General features: G+C 48.9%; 1 protein-coding gene across 4 annotated transcripts in view; it reads right to left on the minus strand.

The window, feature by feature from the left end:
- Positions 1-18,600, minus strand: part of Clmn (calmin) — a 100,272-nt gene that overhangs the window by 42,300 nt on the left and 39,372 nt on the right.

An 18,600-nucleotide genomic window follows, 5' to 3' on the forward strand; every position in this document is an offset into this window, starting at 1 on the left:
AGGTAAGGCCGCACATCGTAGAGTGCATCAGTAATCCTGAGTACCTCCAGAGAGGCAGGACAGGCGGGATGGAGCCGATGTCAGGAATTGGGATGGGAGCTTTGAGATGTGCAGGGTATTGGAGAAATAATCTCCCAGTCTTAGGGTCAGCCTTCCGGTTACTTTCCAGCTCCTGTATTCAGGCCTTTCTCCTACTCCCACTTGTGCTCAGCAAGCTGAGAACGAGGGGCCCACTCCCAGGTTGGCAGAGGGAACCTGGGGTCCTGCACATCATGGGCAATACAGTCGTTTCTCTTGGCAGGTGTTTTTGAGTGAGGGTCTTGCTACATTGTCTAGGACGGCTTCCAACCCAGGATCCTCCTGCCTCGGCCTCCACAGCTCTGGGGTTGATTGTATGGATGGGTCTCCATGCCCAGCTTTGTAGCTCTCATCTTTAAAGTCAAGAATGAAAGATTCTGCAGGCTCCTGCTGCCTAGCTGTGGTGAGTGGACAGCCCTAAACCATGGGTCTCTTCTTGCAGAGGACAGCACTCCCCACTGAGCTTCTTAGTAAGAGGAGCCCATTGAACAGGGCACCGACATCTATCAGTTACGTTCTGGGCTGGCTCTGTTCACGCGTTTATAAAAGCTGTAAGCTAGCCAACACCCTTGCTAAGGAGAAACTGTGCTAAATATAAACAGAACAGGATTCAGAAGGCACCCAGGGGCCTTTCCAGTGGAAAAGAAGGAGAGCAGGGACTCCCCTGTGGTCTATCCCACTGAAGATGGCTATCACCCTGGAGATGGGAAGTGTAGGTTCGATTCCAGCTCTCCCAACGATAACCTGTAACTGCAACAGGGACTTGGAAGAAATTCACGGAGCAGGGCCTGGAGAGATGGCTTAGTGTGTAAAATATGTCCTCTGTAAGCAAGAAGACCTGAGTTCAATTCCCCGGTGCCCGTGTCAAAACTAGGTGCAACAGTGTATGTTTGTGATGCTGGCCTGGGGAATCAGGGGAAGGCAGATCCTAGGGGCTCCCAGCGGGCCAGTCTAGAGGACACAGCAAGCCTCAAGTTCAATGACAGACCTTGCTTCGAACAATAGGGTAGACATCAAAAGAGGAAGACAGCTGACCGCCGCTGGCCTCCACATGTGCACAGCTGGGTAGGAACATATCTATACACACACACACACACACACACACACACACACACACACACACACACACACACACATATACTGGGAGCTAAATCCCCAAGCTTCCTTCCCCTCCCTCCTAAGCACTGTGGTCTTAGCTCTCCCAGGCCCATCAAAGACTAGATGGTGTTCCTCTGAGGGCTATACCGTCAGAGTCTATATCTTGATGCCACCTCTGTGTCCAGCCACCATGCCTCTCAGGAAACTTCCCTGAGGTGCTGAGGCAGACCACTCCTAAGTTATTCCTAGATTACTAAGTTCTGGGTTTCGTTACAGTGGAAGACCATGCTGTAGAGGCCAACAGAAGTTTCATTTGTTGTCCTTTAGCAAGGAGAAAACGAGAGCCAATTTGTCTGCTGCCGGAGAAAGAAGGCTTTGCTTTTCCATAATGACTACAGTGCTTTCTTGGCTCCTGGCCACACTGTTAGGCAGATAGTGGCACCTATAAATCAGATTTTAATATTGTGCCTTTTGTGCTGTTTAATTGAAGAGGTAGCAGACAGTAATTATGCTTGTAACTGCTTCCTCCCACCCTGCCTTCGTCTCCTTTCCTAAGGAAGGTCACTGACAAGCAGGCATGAGATTGAAAGATGTAATCCCAGCAGGCTGTGCTTCCTGGAGAGAGATGGGAAATGTTGACTGAAGAGTTAGGACAAGGAGACACTTGCTGAGATGGTTGAGTCCCAGGGACTCCTGGATGCTGGAGTGTCCCATCTCAAGTGCCACCTCTGGACACAGATCTACCATGTTCCCTTTGGTGGCTGAGAGTTTCCCCTGCTCAGTGGACGCTGTGACGACTTTAAGTCTGCCACCATTAGGAGTGACACACCAATGAGCAGCCTTGCACTAGCACCCCAGCACACAGCGCTATGCACAAGCCCGTGGAGGCATTTCTCATCCTTGACAGCTCAGAGAGGGGCTGCTGGGTCTTACTGGTAGGCACATTTAAAATTTTAATAGCCACTTCCAAACTGCCCTCCCCAAAGGCTACCCGAGTTTATACTTTCACCCCTACCTGTCTTTAAACAAGTTTATGGGGGTTGTAAAGTATTTACACACACACACACACACACACACAGAGAGAGAGAGAGAGAGAGAGAGAGAGAGAGAGAGAGAGAGAGGATTGCTGGCCTCAGAAAGAGCAAAGTCTAGCTCCTGAAACAGAAAAGCATTTAGTAAGGAGGCTGAGAGGGAACTCACAGCTTAACTGCCCACGGTGGTGCAAATATGGATGTGAGTATCTGTTGGTCTACACCTGCTCTACACATCTACCCATCCACCCATCCACCCAGCAATCCATACCGTCCTCAACTCCTCAGCCAGCCATTCAATGTATTTCCTACCATCGACTATACCATTCCTCCACCTGTCTATCCACCTTCCACCCACCTGCCACACATGGCATCCACTTACCCATTCAACCATCTATGTGCCCATCCATCAATCCATCCATCCATCCATCCATCCATCCATCCATCCATCCATCCGCTCACCCATCCACACTCCCAGCTGATATTTATATAAGGATTACTAGACACTGGAGTGATGCCAGGCTCTGTGGGCAAAACCAGCAATGAAGAATTAAGCATTAACAGAATCTGCGCTCCAAGAATTCACAGACAAGTAGGAAGGAGAAACAAAGCTACCACGAGGTACAAATGAAAGGGATAATGGATTAAAAGTGCCCAGGATGACAGAGATGGGGACAGCTGACTTTGTACTCCGTTCAGTACTCTTCTAGGGTCCTATGGCACAACCAGGACACTGGACTCCTGGCAGCAAAGGTTGCATATTCAAATCCTGATCTGATTCAGAAAATACCCACTAACGCCTCTGGGAAAACCTGAGGGTAAATCATCCTTTACAGGAGGGGTACGGTACAGTGATGGTTAGTTAGCAGGGGATGGTCAGACATGATCCCAAATATCAGACAAGCTCCAAACTGAAAAAGGTAAGTAGAGCTTCTTGTCAGTGCTTTAAGCTGGACACATCATTCAATGCACGGAAGAGTCTTAGGGAAGCTCAGCACAACTGCTTTGTGTCACCTCACAACCTTCAAGCAATGAGGTTCGCACTCTACAGAATGAGGCCAGCCCTGTCCACCCCAGAAGCACGCTATGGGAGTGCATGAGGTCACCCCGAGACCGCGCCGACCCTGACAGCTTCTGTCTCCAGGCCAGGTTCCCCGGCCCCAGGCTCACACGGCACACCCTGAACTCAGAGATTTTTGTCTAGTGTCTCGACAGAGGCTCATTGCCCCGCATGGCTGTCTCAATTTCCAAATGTGCCCCCCCGCCCCTTCTGCAAGCATTCCTACTTCTGGCCTGCCAAGACTCCATAAACTTTATATAGTTTCCATAAATCCAACGGCCCCTTTTTTCCTCTCACGTTGTAAAGGTGTAGGAAACAGTTTCCCTGGTGAGGTCTGGCCAGCTCACAGAGTGGCTGTGAGGCCCCGTGCGGGCAGCAACGAAGTAATAACAACACTGTAAAATTGCCATCCCAGCTCTACCTGGCCAGTGGGGGTACAGGAAAACCAGGCAGGGGTGGTGGTGGTGGTGGTGGAGGGAGAACACCAGGCCCAGGACCCCAAAGATTGGGCAAAGGAGGGTCAGGAGACAGGGGAGGCCCTGCTGTCTAGCTCAAGGCCACAGGCCCCAATTCCCAGGTGCATTTCTGCCTCTGGCTTTAAGGTGGGTCATTTCCCATTTCTTCAGGCCCCTAGGGATAGGCAGTCGTACGAGCTGGAAGCCTCTGAGAAAGGGACACATTCTGGGAGTTAAAACAGATTCCTTCAGATATCAGTGCAGTCCTTACCCTAACCAAGGAAACCCCTCTTGGCCATTGATGGAGATCATTGCAGAAAGCCACAACCAATCAAAATGCAGAGCTGTGGTGCCAGTTCCAATGGTTCATCTCCAAAACACTCCTGCACCTAGGGCTCAGGGGCTCACTGCTGAAGAAGGGGCAGGAAGGTTGTAGGAGCCTGAGGATCCCAGGATCAGGGAGTTTGCTGTTACATTGTGTCTCCTAGGAATGGAGAAGCTACACTCATTGAGTCTCATCTCATGGGGCAGGGGCCGGGGCTGGGGTGGGGAATAAGAGGAACACAGAAGGCCTGAACCCTACACAAAGAATTACAGACACTCAAAGAAAAGCCCAGAAGGGGAGAAATAGTTTTCCTCAGGGAAGAGAACAGCAGTCGGTTGTCCAATGCTAAATGTTCAACCCTGAACACACACGGGAGTAAAATTATATAGACCGAAGGACAGTTGTTTTATGTATTTAGAAACATCTTCCCCCCCACCTACCTCCCTGTGTGTGTGTGTGTGTGTGTGTGTGTGTGTGTGTGTGTGTGTGTGTAAATATATGTATACAACAACAATTAATGAGAAAAAAGGCTATGAACTTGAAAGAAAGCAAGAAGGGTATATGAGAAGGCTCGGAGGGGGAAGGGAAGGGAAAACGATGTAATTTCATTAATCTCAAAAAATAAAAGAAATAATTAAAACAAAGGGGTTCCTTCAAACTTGTGGTCTACTCCAAATTTTACTTCAAATCTGGTATTTTCTCTGCAATATTTCTGCTCTTCCCAGCCCAGGGGTGAAGTCTGATGGCTTTGGTGCTTACTTTAAAATTTATATGATTGAAATTATACCATCATCACAAAGCTTAAAAAGTACAGAGGAAATTAAAATCTCTTCAAACTTCATCGTGCCCAGAGAAAACATGCATGGAAGCATGCCGTGTGCACACACAGGTGACACAAATCCTCACTCAAATAATTCCCACGTGATCCGTGTGATCAGGCATGACTCAGTTGCTCAAAATACCGCCTATGCTCAGTGACAGATCCCCCAGAATGATGGCCAAGATGTTCGTTTCTGAGCTCCATTCAAAACTTTTTTAAAAGACATCATTTTTTTAAATGCATAGTACACGTGGGTGCTTGTGGAGCTCAGAAGAGGGTACCCTGGAGTCAGAGTTGGCCATGGAGTCACCTGACTTGGGTATTGGAAACCAGTCTGTAAGAGCAGCAGGTACTCATAAAGGCCATTTCTCTAGCCTAAGACCTTTTTTCTTTTTGAGACAGGATTCTTACAGATCCCCAATTGCCCTCGACCTCCTTATGTAGCTCAGGATAACCTTGAACTGAGGAACAGGGCTTTCACTGCTTCACCTGATATCCGTGATGCTAGAGACGGGACCCAGGATTTCATGCATGCTTGGCAGGCAGTCTGTCAACTGAGTTACGTCCCCAAACCCTGTTCGAGACCTTCGGGCTTGTGCTTTGAAGAAGGGACATGGGAATCTGCACCTTACCCGCTCCGTGGTGAGAGACCCTGCATCTTGGGGGGGGGGAGATTTCTTGGTCTTTAGGGGATGCAGAGAATGCTAACAGGTATGCTAGGCTGGTGGAGAAGTCCCGGAAGTTTAGAGCCTGGTAAGTTTTACCACGGCCCCTAAGGTAGTGGTTCTCAACCATCCTAATGCTGCTACCCTTCAATACTGTTCCTCGTGTTGCGGCAACCCCCCAACCACAAAATTATTTTCGTTGCCCCTTCATACCTATAATTTTGCTACTATTACGGATGGTCGTGCAAATATTTTTGGAGATAGAAGTTTGCCGGAGGGGTCATGGCCGGCAGCCCCCTGTGGCTCCTCGGGTCCATAAACTCAGGGTTAATTATCATTTAAGCCAACTCAATGAGAGAAAAGCAGCAGAGAGGGCTTGGAAGCACCGGGCAAGGGTCACTTTCTCATTCTGGGTCACTTTCTCATTCTGCCCTGAGCTCTCCTGATGATGCACTGTCTTTATTGTTTAATTCCCGTGACAGGGAGGAGTCACAGTCCCTGAGAGGTTTCTGGGCTGGAGACGAGGGCACTGGCTATAAAGTCCTTGCTCCACCCTATGTCCTGAGCGGCCTAAATGGAGGTAGCTGAGGGAACTGGATGGAGCTGGCGCAGGACAGAATCCAGAGGGAGGACCTTAGCACCACTTGGAAGATTCGAACCAGTTTTCCCCCTGTCACAGAGGCTGCTACAGAGGACCAGAGACGTGATTGTGGAGCCTGCCCTGTCACTAGTATTGGGGAAATTTTTTGTTAAAGGTAGCTGGTGATGGAGGCCGTGACTCCTGGATGGTAGCATTCTCATCTACAAGTCCACATGTTCTATAAATCTAGCCTGGAACTACCCAGGTCACAGACAAGGACTGGGAGGCCGAGGCAGCTGATGTGCCATGACTACTTTGCCAATTCAATGAGAAAAGCAGCGGAGAGGGCTTAGAATCACCTCACTCACCTCTGCCTCCACACTTCTGGAAGGTCTGGTACACACAAAACCGACAGGGCACCAGCTCCTCACCAAGCTTGGTCCCAGTGCCCCAGCTCTCCCCTCTGACGGTGCCCCTCAGCCATGCCCACGGGGGGAGAGGGGAGCATCCGATAAGGTTTAGAATCCTTCGGGTGTGTCACTATGATCAACCAAGGTGACTACACCTAGGAACACATGGCAATGTCTGGGGGTCATTTTGATTCTCACAACTGAGAGCACACTGCTGGCATCTCTCAGGGCCAAGGGCTGCTCAGTATCCCATGATGCCCAGGACAACCTCCCCAACATACACTTGCTGGGCCCATAATGTCAGCAGTGCTGAAGGAGCAAGCCCTGGATGGGGTAGTGGTCTGAGGGGACATCTCAGATTGACTCCTTTGCAGCACAGATGCATTTCAGTGAGTGTGGAAAGAGACCAAATGACCTTGCATGAAGTCAGATCAGTCCCATGGCCTCTGTTTCCCAGTCAGTGCAATAGGACCATAAAACTTACTTCACGAAGTTGGAAGCATCAAATGCCTTAGCGCTGTGTGTCCTTACAACACCACTGCGGGCTTCACAGGATCCTGGCAATGAAGCCCCTTGTTACGTAAGGAGGGGGAGGGTTGCAAGCAAGCAGGGATAGACCAGTTAGGGCAAAACCTGAATGGGATCCCAGACTCCCAGACCTTAGTAAAAGGCCTGGCACACCATAAGTGTTGCAAACATACAATGTTGCTGCTGTGGGCCACCTTGGACAATTAGAGGCTGTTGTCTATAGTGACAATGTTTCCTTCCTAGGGCTGCTGGGAAATGATACTTCTAGGCATGTCAGGTGCACCAACACATTCAAGTAAATGGACTCGTCAGTACCCCGCCTGGCAGCATCAGGCTAAGACCGGAGCAGTCGTTAGGGTTGGCCTTCCTTCAGCTATCCTCATGAGTCCACAGTCATTTTTATAAACTGAGTTGGCAGCTAGGGGTAGAGTGTTGGAGAGCTTGTGGGAGGGTGATTTGGGAGTCGAGATCTCTGGTCATCTTCAGTGTCTGAAAGGTCAGGGAAGGCAGGGTGATGGGATGTGGCTGTGCCTACTAATGCACCTAGCCACAGTTTGCCACAAATCGCTTTATCCAGTGCAGAAAGCTGGCTCAGACAGAGATTTTCCCTGTCAGAGACAATCACCACGTTTTCTCTGATGCTCCCTGGACTAGAAATCTCTTACCTAAATGTACACACAGTCAGTTTTCTGTTTCTGCATTCTTGAATTCAATCACATTTGAAAAATAGATATTTTTTTTAAATCCCATCCACCCTTTTTCGTGTCTCCGCGACAATACAGCAAAACGACTGCAGATATAAACCCCTCGTATAAGGTGCTAAGTTCTAGAAGCCAGCTAGAGATGATCAAAGAACAAAGGATGCATTTATCCTGTGGGAACACTAGACCACCTCACACAAGGGACTTGGGTGTCTAAGTACTTTGATACCCATGGGGCTCCTGGAACCAACTCCCCTAGATACCGATGCACGATTGCATCAGAGACCTGAGATGCTCACACCCTCTTGTCCCCAGGGCTATTCCTGATTCACTCCAAACACAATTTCTTGGCTCCAGTTTGCTTCCCTCTCTTGGGCCCCTTGCCTGGTTTCCTGAGGACCGCAGTTTCGCACAATGCTAGCTCGTGTCCATTGCAGCACGAGAGCATCAGCCCTGATGAGTAGCTCTACCTCCTTTCCTGTTCTCTACTTGCCGGCTCCTCGAGAGCCCATACCAGCTCCAGATGAGACCCGGCCTCGGCCTCGCTCGGTGGTTTCCCTCCTCTTTCCCGTCTTTCAACACCTCCCAGAAACACAACCTCATTACAGGGCCCCATGCTGGTTCACTTGAGAAATAAAACTCAGAAACAAATTAAACGGCAATTTCTTTTTAAACAGGAGAGAGGCCAGGCTTTGGGAATACCAGGCCAACGTCCTTCGGTTCCGACGCTTGGGGACCACTTCCTCCAATGTCTCTGGCAGTATTAAAGCCGGGCCTCTGTGTGGTTACTCGCCAGTCATGATTTTTCGTTTAATTTCCTTTGTTTTTTCCTCCATGAATATTTGCTTTGACCCAAGTCCCTTTTATCGAGACTGGTAATAAAATGTGAAACCCTCCTTGGGACCACAGGCCAAGCAGCACAGAAACACTACAGGCAGGGGTGCAGGCAAGCCCTTACAGGCAAGCTCACATGCCCTCTCTCAGGATGCCCACTACCTTCTATCTTCCGTCCCTCCGGCATGCCGGGGACCGTGTCCACAAGCAACAGAGCAGAGAATAGCCTGCTCCGGCTGGTGCAAACCAGTGGTCTCTGTGTACATGCGCCCTCAGACTCAAATAAAACTGCCAAGCTCATTCTAACTGGGGACTTAGATCCTGTTCTCTCTCAGGTCCCAGAGGCCACCAATTAACATACCATGTCCTGCCCTGCCTCGCCCCTGTTTCTCAGCTGCTCCAAAACACATAACCCAGGGCTCCAAAGAGCTAGTCCCAATTACACACCAAATTAAATTTTAAGCTATATATGTATATAGGACCAGTGCCTGTGACTCAAAAAAAAAAAAAAAAAAAAAAAACCTGCTCCAGTTTTCCCTGAGAGTGATTCTGTCTAAGCTCAACATTAACCCTCAAACCACCTTGATTTATGGCCAGTGCCGCCAGCCAGCCATAAAACTGTAAGCAGACAAACAAGGATTTTACATTCAGCCAGATGGGCAGGCCTGGGCGACAGGCCCAGGACAGGCAGGCTGCCCCAAAGTGTCCAGCTATGACCCAGGAAGACACTTATGGTACGGTACAGTCTTTTATAGACTCGTGTAGGGAGCAGACGCTGGAGGCTACGCTCGACCTTACACAAGAAGATGTGGACCCCACCCATCCTCATAGGCTCTCTTTGCCAGGTTTAAAAAGAGAGACTGGCTGGGAACATCGGCTCACTTTTGTGAGGCCGGCACCCGGGATGCTGAGGCAGGAGGGTCACAGATGGAAGGCCACAGGGTGAGAGAGACCCTTTCTCAAAAGAGTGAATGAAGAGGGGGAGGAAGAAGAGGAGGGGGAGGAGAGAGGGGGAGGAGGGGGAAGAGGAGAGGGAGGAGGAGGGGGAGGAGGGAGAGGAAGGAGGGAGAGGGAGGAGGAGGGGGAGGAGGGAGAGGGAGGAGGGAGAGGGAGGAGGGGGAGGAGTGGGAGGAGGGGGAGGAGGGAGAGGGAGGAGGGGGAGAGAGAGGGAGGAGGAGGGGGAGGAGGGGGAGGAGGGAGAGGGAGGAGGGAGAGGGAGGAGGGGGGAGGGAAGCATATGGGGTGGAAGGTGCAAGGAAGGAAAGAGGGAAGAGACAGGGAACACTATGGTTTGGTTTTCTTTGTCCACCCAAAACACGTGTGTTGAAAGCTTGGTGTCAGCTGATGATGCCACTGAGGGGAGGCGGGCCCTTTAGAAGGAAGCGGGGCCTGCTTGGCCAGGTTCTTGAGAAGTAATCTAGAACCTCAACCCTCTTCTCTTTCCTTTTGCTTTCTGGCCATCACAGGGTGGGTGGCTTTTCTCTATCATATTATCCTGCTGTGAAATTCTGCCTCCCGACGGGTACAAAGAAAGCATCATGACGGACCCACACCATGGACCTCTGTGGATCCCGGCTTCACTTTTCGGATGATTTTTTTCAGGTATTCTGCCACAGCAACAGGTTCCTCATTCACCTCCCATGAAGACTCATCTTTGGGCCTCTGGCACCATGATCCACCAAAGGACTAAACTTGGTGAAACCACAAACTTAGGCAAAAAATTTTTTTCAAACCAATGTTCCCATAAAAATGAGAAACTTCTAGATTGGTGTTTTCCAAACTATATTCTACAGAGTAGGAAACTCCTCTTAGTAAGTTCAGGACACATGGAGTAGCCCCCTGCCGGTGTGTGTTTATAACCAGTACATTTAAAGTCCTGATAAACCTTGCGAAAAATTATAGGGCAGACGAAATGGCTTAGTGGCAAAGTGCATGCCACACATACATGAGGGCCTGAGTTCAAATCCCCAGCTCCTATGTAAGGCCAGTTACGAGTCTGTAACCCCAGTGCTCCCAAAAGGAGATGAGAGGCAAAGTAGATTTCCTAGAAGTCTACAGGCCTGCTAATCTGCCACAGGCAGCAGGAAACAGGAAAACCCTGCCTCAAACAAGGTACAGAGAAAGCCCAATGCCTGAAGCTGCCCTCTAACTTTCATACATGTGCTATTCACATGTGCTCATTCACACACACATGCATACACATGTGTGTGCTCAAGCACACACACATACATACACATACACACACATAGCCACATGCATGTACACATATGTGTCTCCACACAGTCACATACATGTACACATACACATGTGTGTGCCCAAACATACACCCAAATGTGTACACATACATTCACACTGACACTCAAACACGTACTCACATACACACACATAGCTACATACATGTACACACATGTGTGTCCACAGTCACATGCATGTGCACACACACATACACATAAGCACACACACATACATACACATTCACACAGACACTCAAACACATACACACATGTACACACAGCTACATACATGTACACACATGTGTGTCCACACACAGTCAGTCATATGCATGTGCATACACACACACACACAAACACACACACACACACACACACACACACACTTCTGTAACTCCACTCACACCAAGTTCATTTGAGGCCAGATATTTCTATATAAAACACAGCGTCCTTACAGAATCTTGCTTTGGAAATTGGAGAGAGGTTCACTGATTGGGGAGTCGCTTGCACTGGATCCTTAAGAGTGCAAAGTGGATGACTGATAGCCTATGTGGTGACAAAGGCTACTCTGTGAGCTATTCTCCCTTTCCCTGTGGGACACATCCCACTTCCCAGCCTCCTGTACAGGTGGGTGGAGTCACATGGTTGAGTTCTGGCCAACAGGATGGAGTCAGGCAGAAAGCACGCCGTTTCTAGACACCACTACCCCGCCCTACAAGATTGAGAGAGAGCAGACCCACAAAGGGCAGTGAGCTCTGGAACCCTCTGGGAAGAGGAGAGCTATGGTCCCACATGGGGTGAAAAAGGATGTTCATGCTCATCCTTTTTGGTGTGAGGAAGACAGGAGCCATACCTGTGCAACCTCGGATAAGTTCCCCTGTGAGCAGGGTCACCGAGTCTCAGCTGGAAGGATGGCAGTCTAGTCTGTCACCCTCTCTAGGAAGGGTACCGCGCCCAGACTGCTTGAGCCCCTGTTCAGAACGAGTATGTCAGTATGGGATCTTCCAGAAGGGCCTGCATCACCCCAGGGTTAGTGCAGTCCTAGAAGAAAGGCTGTCCTGAGCTGTCAATCAGGAGCAGAGCTCCAAGACCCAAGGGCGAGAATCAGTGTGACCTCTGCGTGCCAGTCACACTTCAAAATGGAGATTAAACACACAACCTGCGTTTACATGAACATACACATGCCCTTGATTTGCATTTTAAAGCCCATCTGTCTTTAATGAGATCCACAAGTCCCTCTCAAATACCAAGGTTCTTGCACAGGCACGAGGGTGACCTGCTGTGCCCGTCCCCCGCACAGGACTAAGGGTATCCCAGCAGGGTGTTAGGTGCTAAAACTGGGGAAGTGCCAGGCACACTGGGACAAGTTTGTATCTAGGACAGCAGGTCTGGAGGGGGAGGGGAGGGGGCGGTGCAGGCAGCACAGACGAGGATGGTAAGCTGTCTATATTCACTTCAAAGAGAAGAACACAGTTCTTCCCATTTACAGTTTCTGCCCACAAGGAGAGAAGTGTGAACATAAAGACCACAAACTGCGACGGGAAGGGGGGGCAGCTTCACATTCTCCTCCAGCTGGGACGACAAGATTTTACATTAATTAGCACAAGACAGGGCTGCCCCACTAGAGGCGGCCCCGAAACAGAAGCCAAGGTCCACAGGCCATAGCGCCTTCCTTTCTGGAAAGAGGTCTTCTCAGGTTCTGTTCCCTGGGCGGAGGCGCACAGCTCACACCGCTTCTAGGTGGTTCGGGTAACAATCTCAGGGAGAGCCCAAGGAAGACAGGAGCTGGTGCTGGGCCTGGCTCGGTAGCTGCTGTGACTCCCCGGTCCCTCCTCCTCCCCGTCTTCCTCTACTGCTACATATTGATATCTTGAGACAGTCATACTCTATAACCAAAGCCAGCCTTGATTACACTACGTAGCCCAGGCTGGCCTCAAACTCACGACAGTCTTGCTGTCTTAACCCCCAGGGTGTTAGAATGGTAGGTGTGAGCCACCACACGCCTCACGTGGCCCAAGTCGGTGGGCGTCTGAAGATCCTCAACTGACCTAGCACTGAGGGCCTCTATGGTGCTATCCTAGTTGCTGAGCTACCGTGAAGGGATTCTTCCTCACCCAGCCTGAGGGAGGGCTGGCACAGAATCCCTCTGCAACAGCAGCCAGGCTCTAGAGTCTGTGCACAGATCACCAATAGATGGCTGTCCTCCTGTGGAAAGGATGCCCTGCCTTGAAGCAGTGTTGTACTTGAAGCAGCTTCCTACGCTAGCATTTGTTTTTGGCAGTGGGTTGCTGAGGCTCTGGTGTACTTTGGGCTCATTTCTGGGATCCCCACTGCGTTCTTCTTCACTAAGCTGGCTAATCCAGGAGACAGGTGTCATCACGACCAAGATTAAGCCTGAGACCACCTAGGGAATTCAGACAGAATGGTAGTTTCAGTCTGGTTCAATCTGGCTGATCCCTGGGCTAAACAGGTGGGGTGGAGGCCACTTACCGTCCTATGGGCTACAGAGCAGAAGGACCAAGACGGATGCAAGGAGGGGAAAGGAAGAGGGAAGGGACCATGAGAAGCCTGCAAACAGATCCTGTTTCTGTTCTATTGCCCCTACCCTGTTCCTCCTTCCCCACTCCCCCCACCACCACCACCGTGACCTCATCCTCCCCCGCCCTCGGGTTCGAAGGGACCCTAGTATGAGAGTAACGGCAGCTTTTTAGCTTGACTATGCCATCCACTATAGGGTTTTGGCAGATTACGATGAGAACCATTCTAGTCTTCAACCAGTAAACTTCATGCGGCTGGGATAGGAATAACAAAGAGGCCTGCAGTGTGTGGTCCTTACCAGATCCCCACTCAAGTCAACCCAAAATGAGCAATTGTCTGCAAAGGCTTGAAGCTAAAACAAATACCTAGGATATGCAGTGTCAACATTAGGGAATTTAAATCAAGCAACAAAAGTTAAAGCCACAGTAAAGAGCCCTTAACAGGACTATTCTGGTCACCACTTTAAAAACTGTGCTAGCCGAGGCAGGGAGAAACAAGGTCACCCATTTAGTGAATGACAGAACCGGCTTCTGAAACCAGTTGGGCCCCAAAGCTCACATCTTTAACCATTCATTATGCAACACTTCCTGCCTCACAGCCCCTCTCCAGCTCCACTGAGTCAAAACTATCCAAGTCCTTCCAAACTAGGTCATCACACCCAGCAGAGAGCTACCTGCCAGTCAGGTTGATAGGTCCCTCTGCAAGAGGTGTTGGTTTCCAGTTCCCCATGTTACCAGCTATTCCAACTATTTCAGCCAATTCTGCAAGGCAAGAGTCACAGGTCCAAGGCTCAGATGCTGTCATAGGTCAGATGTTTTCCTTAGAGATTTTTATGGGAGAGAGGCCTGGGGGAGGGACACTTGACTTTTGTTGCAAGCTTGCTGCCTGAGTACTTCATTTTGTGTGTGTGTGTGTGTGTGTGTGTGTGTGTGTGTGTGTGTGTGTGTGTGTATCTATTTGGTATAAATTTCAATTTGTATTTAAAAGTAATTACTGAGCCAGGCCTGGTAGACAGGTTTCTCGTCTCAGCTACTAGGAGAGCCTGCCCGAGCAATTTAGGAGACCCAAACTCAAAATATGACATAAGGGGGAGCCTGGGGATGAAGCTTGCTAGTACAGCACTTGTCTTGCATGCATGAGGCAGCAAATAAATGAATAATTAATAGTTTCTATTCGCTCACCCTTGTGTAAATAATTGGTTTGTCCCCGAGACCAGACCACCCGTGGAGAAATATTATTCATATATACATCTGACAGGAAGAATCTTTCTGTTTGTAAAATTGTTAGATATCTACACTAGAAAACTTCAGGAAAAAAAATTGGGGGAATTACAGGCCAACTTAACCCCTTCCATACTTCCCTTGATCTGTTCCTTATTTTTACTACTCTGTTGTCACATATCACATGTCACATATGCAGAGAGCGGGATCCTCCACCCCAGGTCTTTCTCTTACCCTTCCTGAACGGTTGGTCTTGGTGCCTCTTTGTGACTGTGTTATGGTTGCCCTGGAACTTTCTTTGACCTTGAAGCTCGGCAAATGACCTCAGCTTTTAATCAAGTGTGTAATCCTGAAAAACCAGGCACATTCCAACGTAGCAGGAAGCTGGCGCGTGCTCTCTAGTGAGCTGTGCTTAGCCCTGGCTGCAACCCCAGAGAGAAACCTTCTGTTGTTCTCTCCGGGGAGAAACAATCAGGTCTGAGCAGAGGGGAAAGAGGGTTACCCAAGATGCTGGGGAGCTGATGGGGTGGGCTGTGGCTGTCCTAATACCCGTGGCCATCTCCTTCCTGTTCCTAACAGAATTCCAACTTTGCGTCTGCAATCTTCTCAGTTTTTAAAGCATTTCCCAGCCTCCCTTGCAGGACTGAACACAGGACAAAGTTCGGCCGATAAAGTGAAAGTGCAAATGGAGGCATGGAGCTTCCGGAATGTTCTTTACCGAGAGCGCTGAGAAAACTGCACGTCTTTCCATCTAGCCCTGGCCTTCCTAGAGTAGAACTCAGAAGACAGAAAACCCAGCAGCGATGGCTAAGGATGACCAAGAAGAAAGCAGCTAGCCCCTCTGCAGCCCTACTATGTGCCAGCACTGGCCCCAGGCTGTTCATCTGTGGGCTCTGCCCCACGAGATCATCACTCTCTGAAGAAGCCGCTGGGCTTTGTAACTTGACAACTGGACGCCATCCTGACACAAGAGAGACTCCTGCCGACATTACAAGTTCATCATTTGTGTCTAAGAACAGAGCCCAAATCAACCGTGTGTCCTTATGGCTGGATATTTACACCAGTGTACCTTGTTGCTACTAATGGTCCAGTCATAAGCATTTTGATGCATATATGCCCACGGGCCCTTACATTTCTCCAACCCTTTATCGTTTGTGAAATTCTCACACCGGCTATTTTTCTCCTCTCACAAAGTAAGAGTGAAGCAAAGCAAGACACGATGACTCAGCAGGTCAGGCACAGGCAACAGGCTGTCAGGAATGTTGTTTCTCTTTTTAAGTGCCCACAACTACATTCTGCTCAAAATGTCAGCAGCTTTGGCAAATATTGAGCTGAAAACCACATACAAACAATGACAAATCCTGGACAGCCCAGGGGTGGGGAGCCACCCAGGTTCTAAAATGCTACAGATCACCTCTTACACCAGATAGCTTGTCTCCAGCCTTGAAAGCAAAGGAAGGAAGGAAGGAAGGAAGGAAGGAAGGAAGGAAGGAAGGAAGGAAGGGTCCCTCATATACAGCACTCATAAATCCTGGATATTGCTTGGGGCCTCAAGAAACAGGGGGCTAAGCCAGCAACTCTCAGCCATGACCAAGGTTTGTACAGGGATAAGCAGGTGGCGGTGGAATAGCAAGAACAGGCACCAGGAGAGGTGGCAAGGACTGGGAGACCTTGAAAAGGCATTAGAGGCTATTCCTCAGAGACAGCACAGGAAATCTGTTCAAGGGACCCCCTGAAACCAAACGTCACCCTGACCTCTAGATTCCTGAGTGTTACTTGCTGCTTGCCATGTGGGGAGGCTTGTGCATTCGGTATACACAATGAGCTGATCTCATGTCAGGAAAGGAGGCGAAGGCCACAGACAATGTCATCTTAGCTTTCAGAGGGTATAATAAAACACTTCCGCCATCTTGCATTTTTAAAAACTTTACAACTGCGTTTGATGGTCATTTTGTAGATGAAAGCTCATTGCTCCATTGAGGAAATGACTCGAGTATTCTCACAGTCACCCCAGTAAAATAGAGTAAAACGGGACTTGCTCAAGGAGGCTTTTCAATCTTTTTAAAAATGAGTATATATGTATATGTATGTATACATGTGTGTGCATTGGTGCATATGTGTATGTCTGTATACGTGTGTGCATTTGTACATGAGCATATATATATATATATATGTTTTTGCATTGGTACATATGAATTGTGTATGTGGGTATACATGTTTGTGCATGATACACGTGTATTTATCTATGTGTGTAATATGTGTTTATGTGTATGTGTGTATATATTTGTGCATTGATGCACATGCATATGTATATATGTGTGTGTGTATAATATGTGCGCATTGGTACATGTGTTTATGTGTGTATACACGCTTGTGCATTGTTGTACATGCATCTGTGCACATGTGTGGCAGCCAGGGGTCAACATCAAGTGTTGTGCCTCAGATGATTATTTACCTTGTTTTTGGTGGGGTTGTTTTTTTTTGTTTGTTTTGTTTTGTTTTGTTGTTTTTTTTAAGACAAGTCTCTCACTTTTTTAAAAAGAATTATTTATTTATATGAGTACACTCTTGCGGTCTTCAGACACACCAGAAGAGGGCGCCAAATCCTATTACAGATGGTTTGAGCTACCATGTGGTTGCCAGGATTTGAACTCAGGTCCTCTGGAAGATCAGTCAGTGCTCTTAACTTCTGAGCCATCTCTCCAGCCCAGTCTCTTACTTTCTATCTTGGACTCACCAATATGGTCAGGCTGGCTGGCCAGTGAGGACCCGAGGATAGCCTTTCTCCACCCTAACACAGGGACGACAACCACACTATCATACCTGTTGTTTTTTATAAAATGTGCGTTCTGATGGATTGAGCTTAGGTTCTCATACTGACAGTATCAAGGACTTTGCCCCCGAGCCAATCCCTGCTCAGTCTTTACACTCTAAAGCACATTTGCTCCAGGCTTCTTTGGTTTGGAATATCTTCATTTTCATAAACAGAACTCATCTATAATAAAGAGGACCTTGAATGTAAACTTCAAATTCTTTAAGAGCCTCAGATATGGAACCCAGACGTGTATTTAAGCTGTGTGTACTGTGAAGGCATGTGTGGGTATTTTAAGCACACCATATGCACATGTATTTCTTTGTTCTATAGTGATGGGAATTGAACCTAGAGCCTCACACATATTAGGCAAACACTTTACCACTAAGCTATATCCCCAGCCCTGAGGTGTGTGTTACGATCCCCACATCACGTATGAAGAAACTGAGGCTCGGACCTGGAAACGGGATTTAGCACTTAGGCCCACACAGGGAAGAATTCTATTCGAAAGGTCTTGGACAGATTCCCAGTTGTTGGAGGGATTGGTGTCGCCCAGAGGATCCTGTGCTTTTCCTGGCTGACAGTTTCTCTCTCCACTTTTCAGCCCTTAGTTTCATTAGGAGCAGCTGGGTGTCTTTTGAGACACATTCTTCTGTTTATTGTCAGATTGTTGGGGGGGGGGAGGTCCCAATCTCAGGGCCAAGGCTGTCCCCATGCTGGGAAGAGCTGTCTGCCCTTGGTCCCAGCAGAGGAGAAGGATTAGCAAAGCAAAGCCCAACTTGATTGAAAAATAACTTCCCTCCAGCCTGTTCTCTGGCAACATTTCTCTTCCTTCAAGCTCTGGCCTACGGTGGCCATGAGACCCAAGACCTGTGGACTGAGGGTGGTCCCTCCTTCTCGGAGGGACCGGAAATTACCAAAGGAACTCCAGGGGTGCTGAGCAGGCCATCTGACGTACAGCGGCTACTAATTAATGTTTTTTAAAGTTTAACAAGCAAATCAGGCAGGTGTGAGAAAGGGGTCAAAAGAGCGGGCATTCTGGAACCGGGTGGCCTGGCTACCACCCCTGGCTGGCTCTGTGATGGTTGGCAGGTTGCTTCCCCTCATAGTCCCTGAAGGGCTAATGATAGCCCTGAGCATCAGGGAATAGTCATAGGGACAGAATGAAAAATGGTGCCTACAAAAGGGCTCATAACAGCAAACAGCTGAATATG

The sequence above is a fragment of the Rattus norvegicus genome, chromosome 6, assembly GCF_021556685.1.
Source record: "Rattus norvegicus strain SHRSP/BbbUtx chromosome 6, alternate assembly SHRSP_T2T, whole genome shotgun sequence".
In the NCBI taxonomy this organism is placed as follows: Eukaryota; Metazoa; Chordata; class Mammalia; order Rodentia; family Muridae; genus Rattus; species Rattus norvegicus.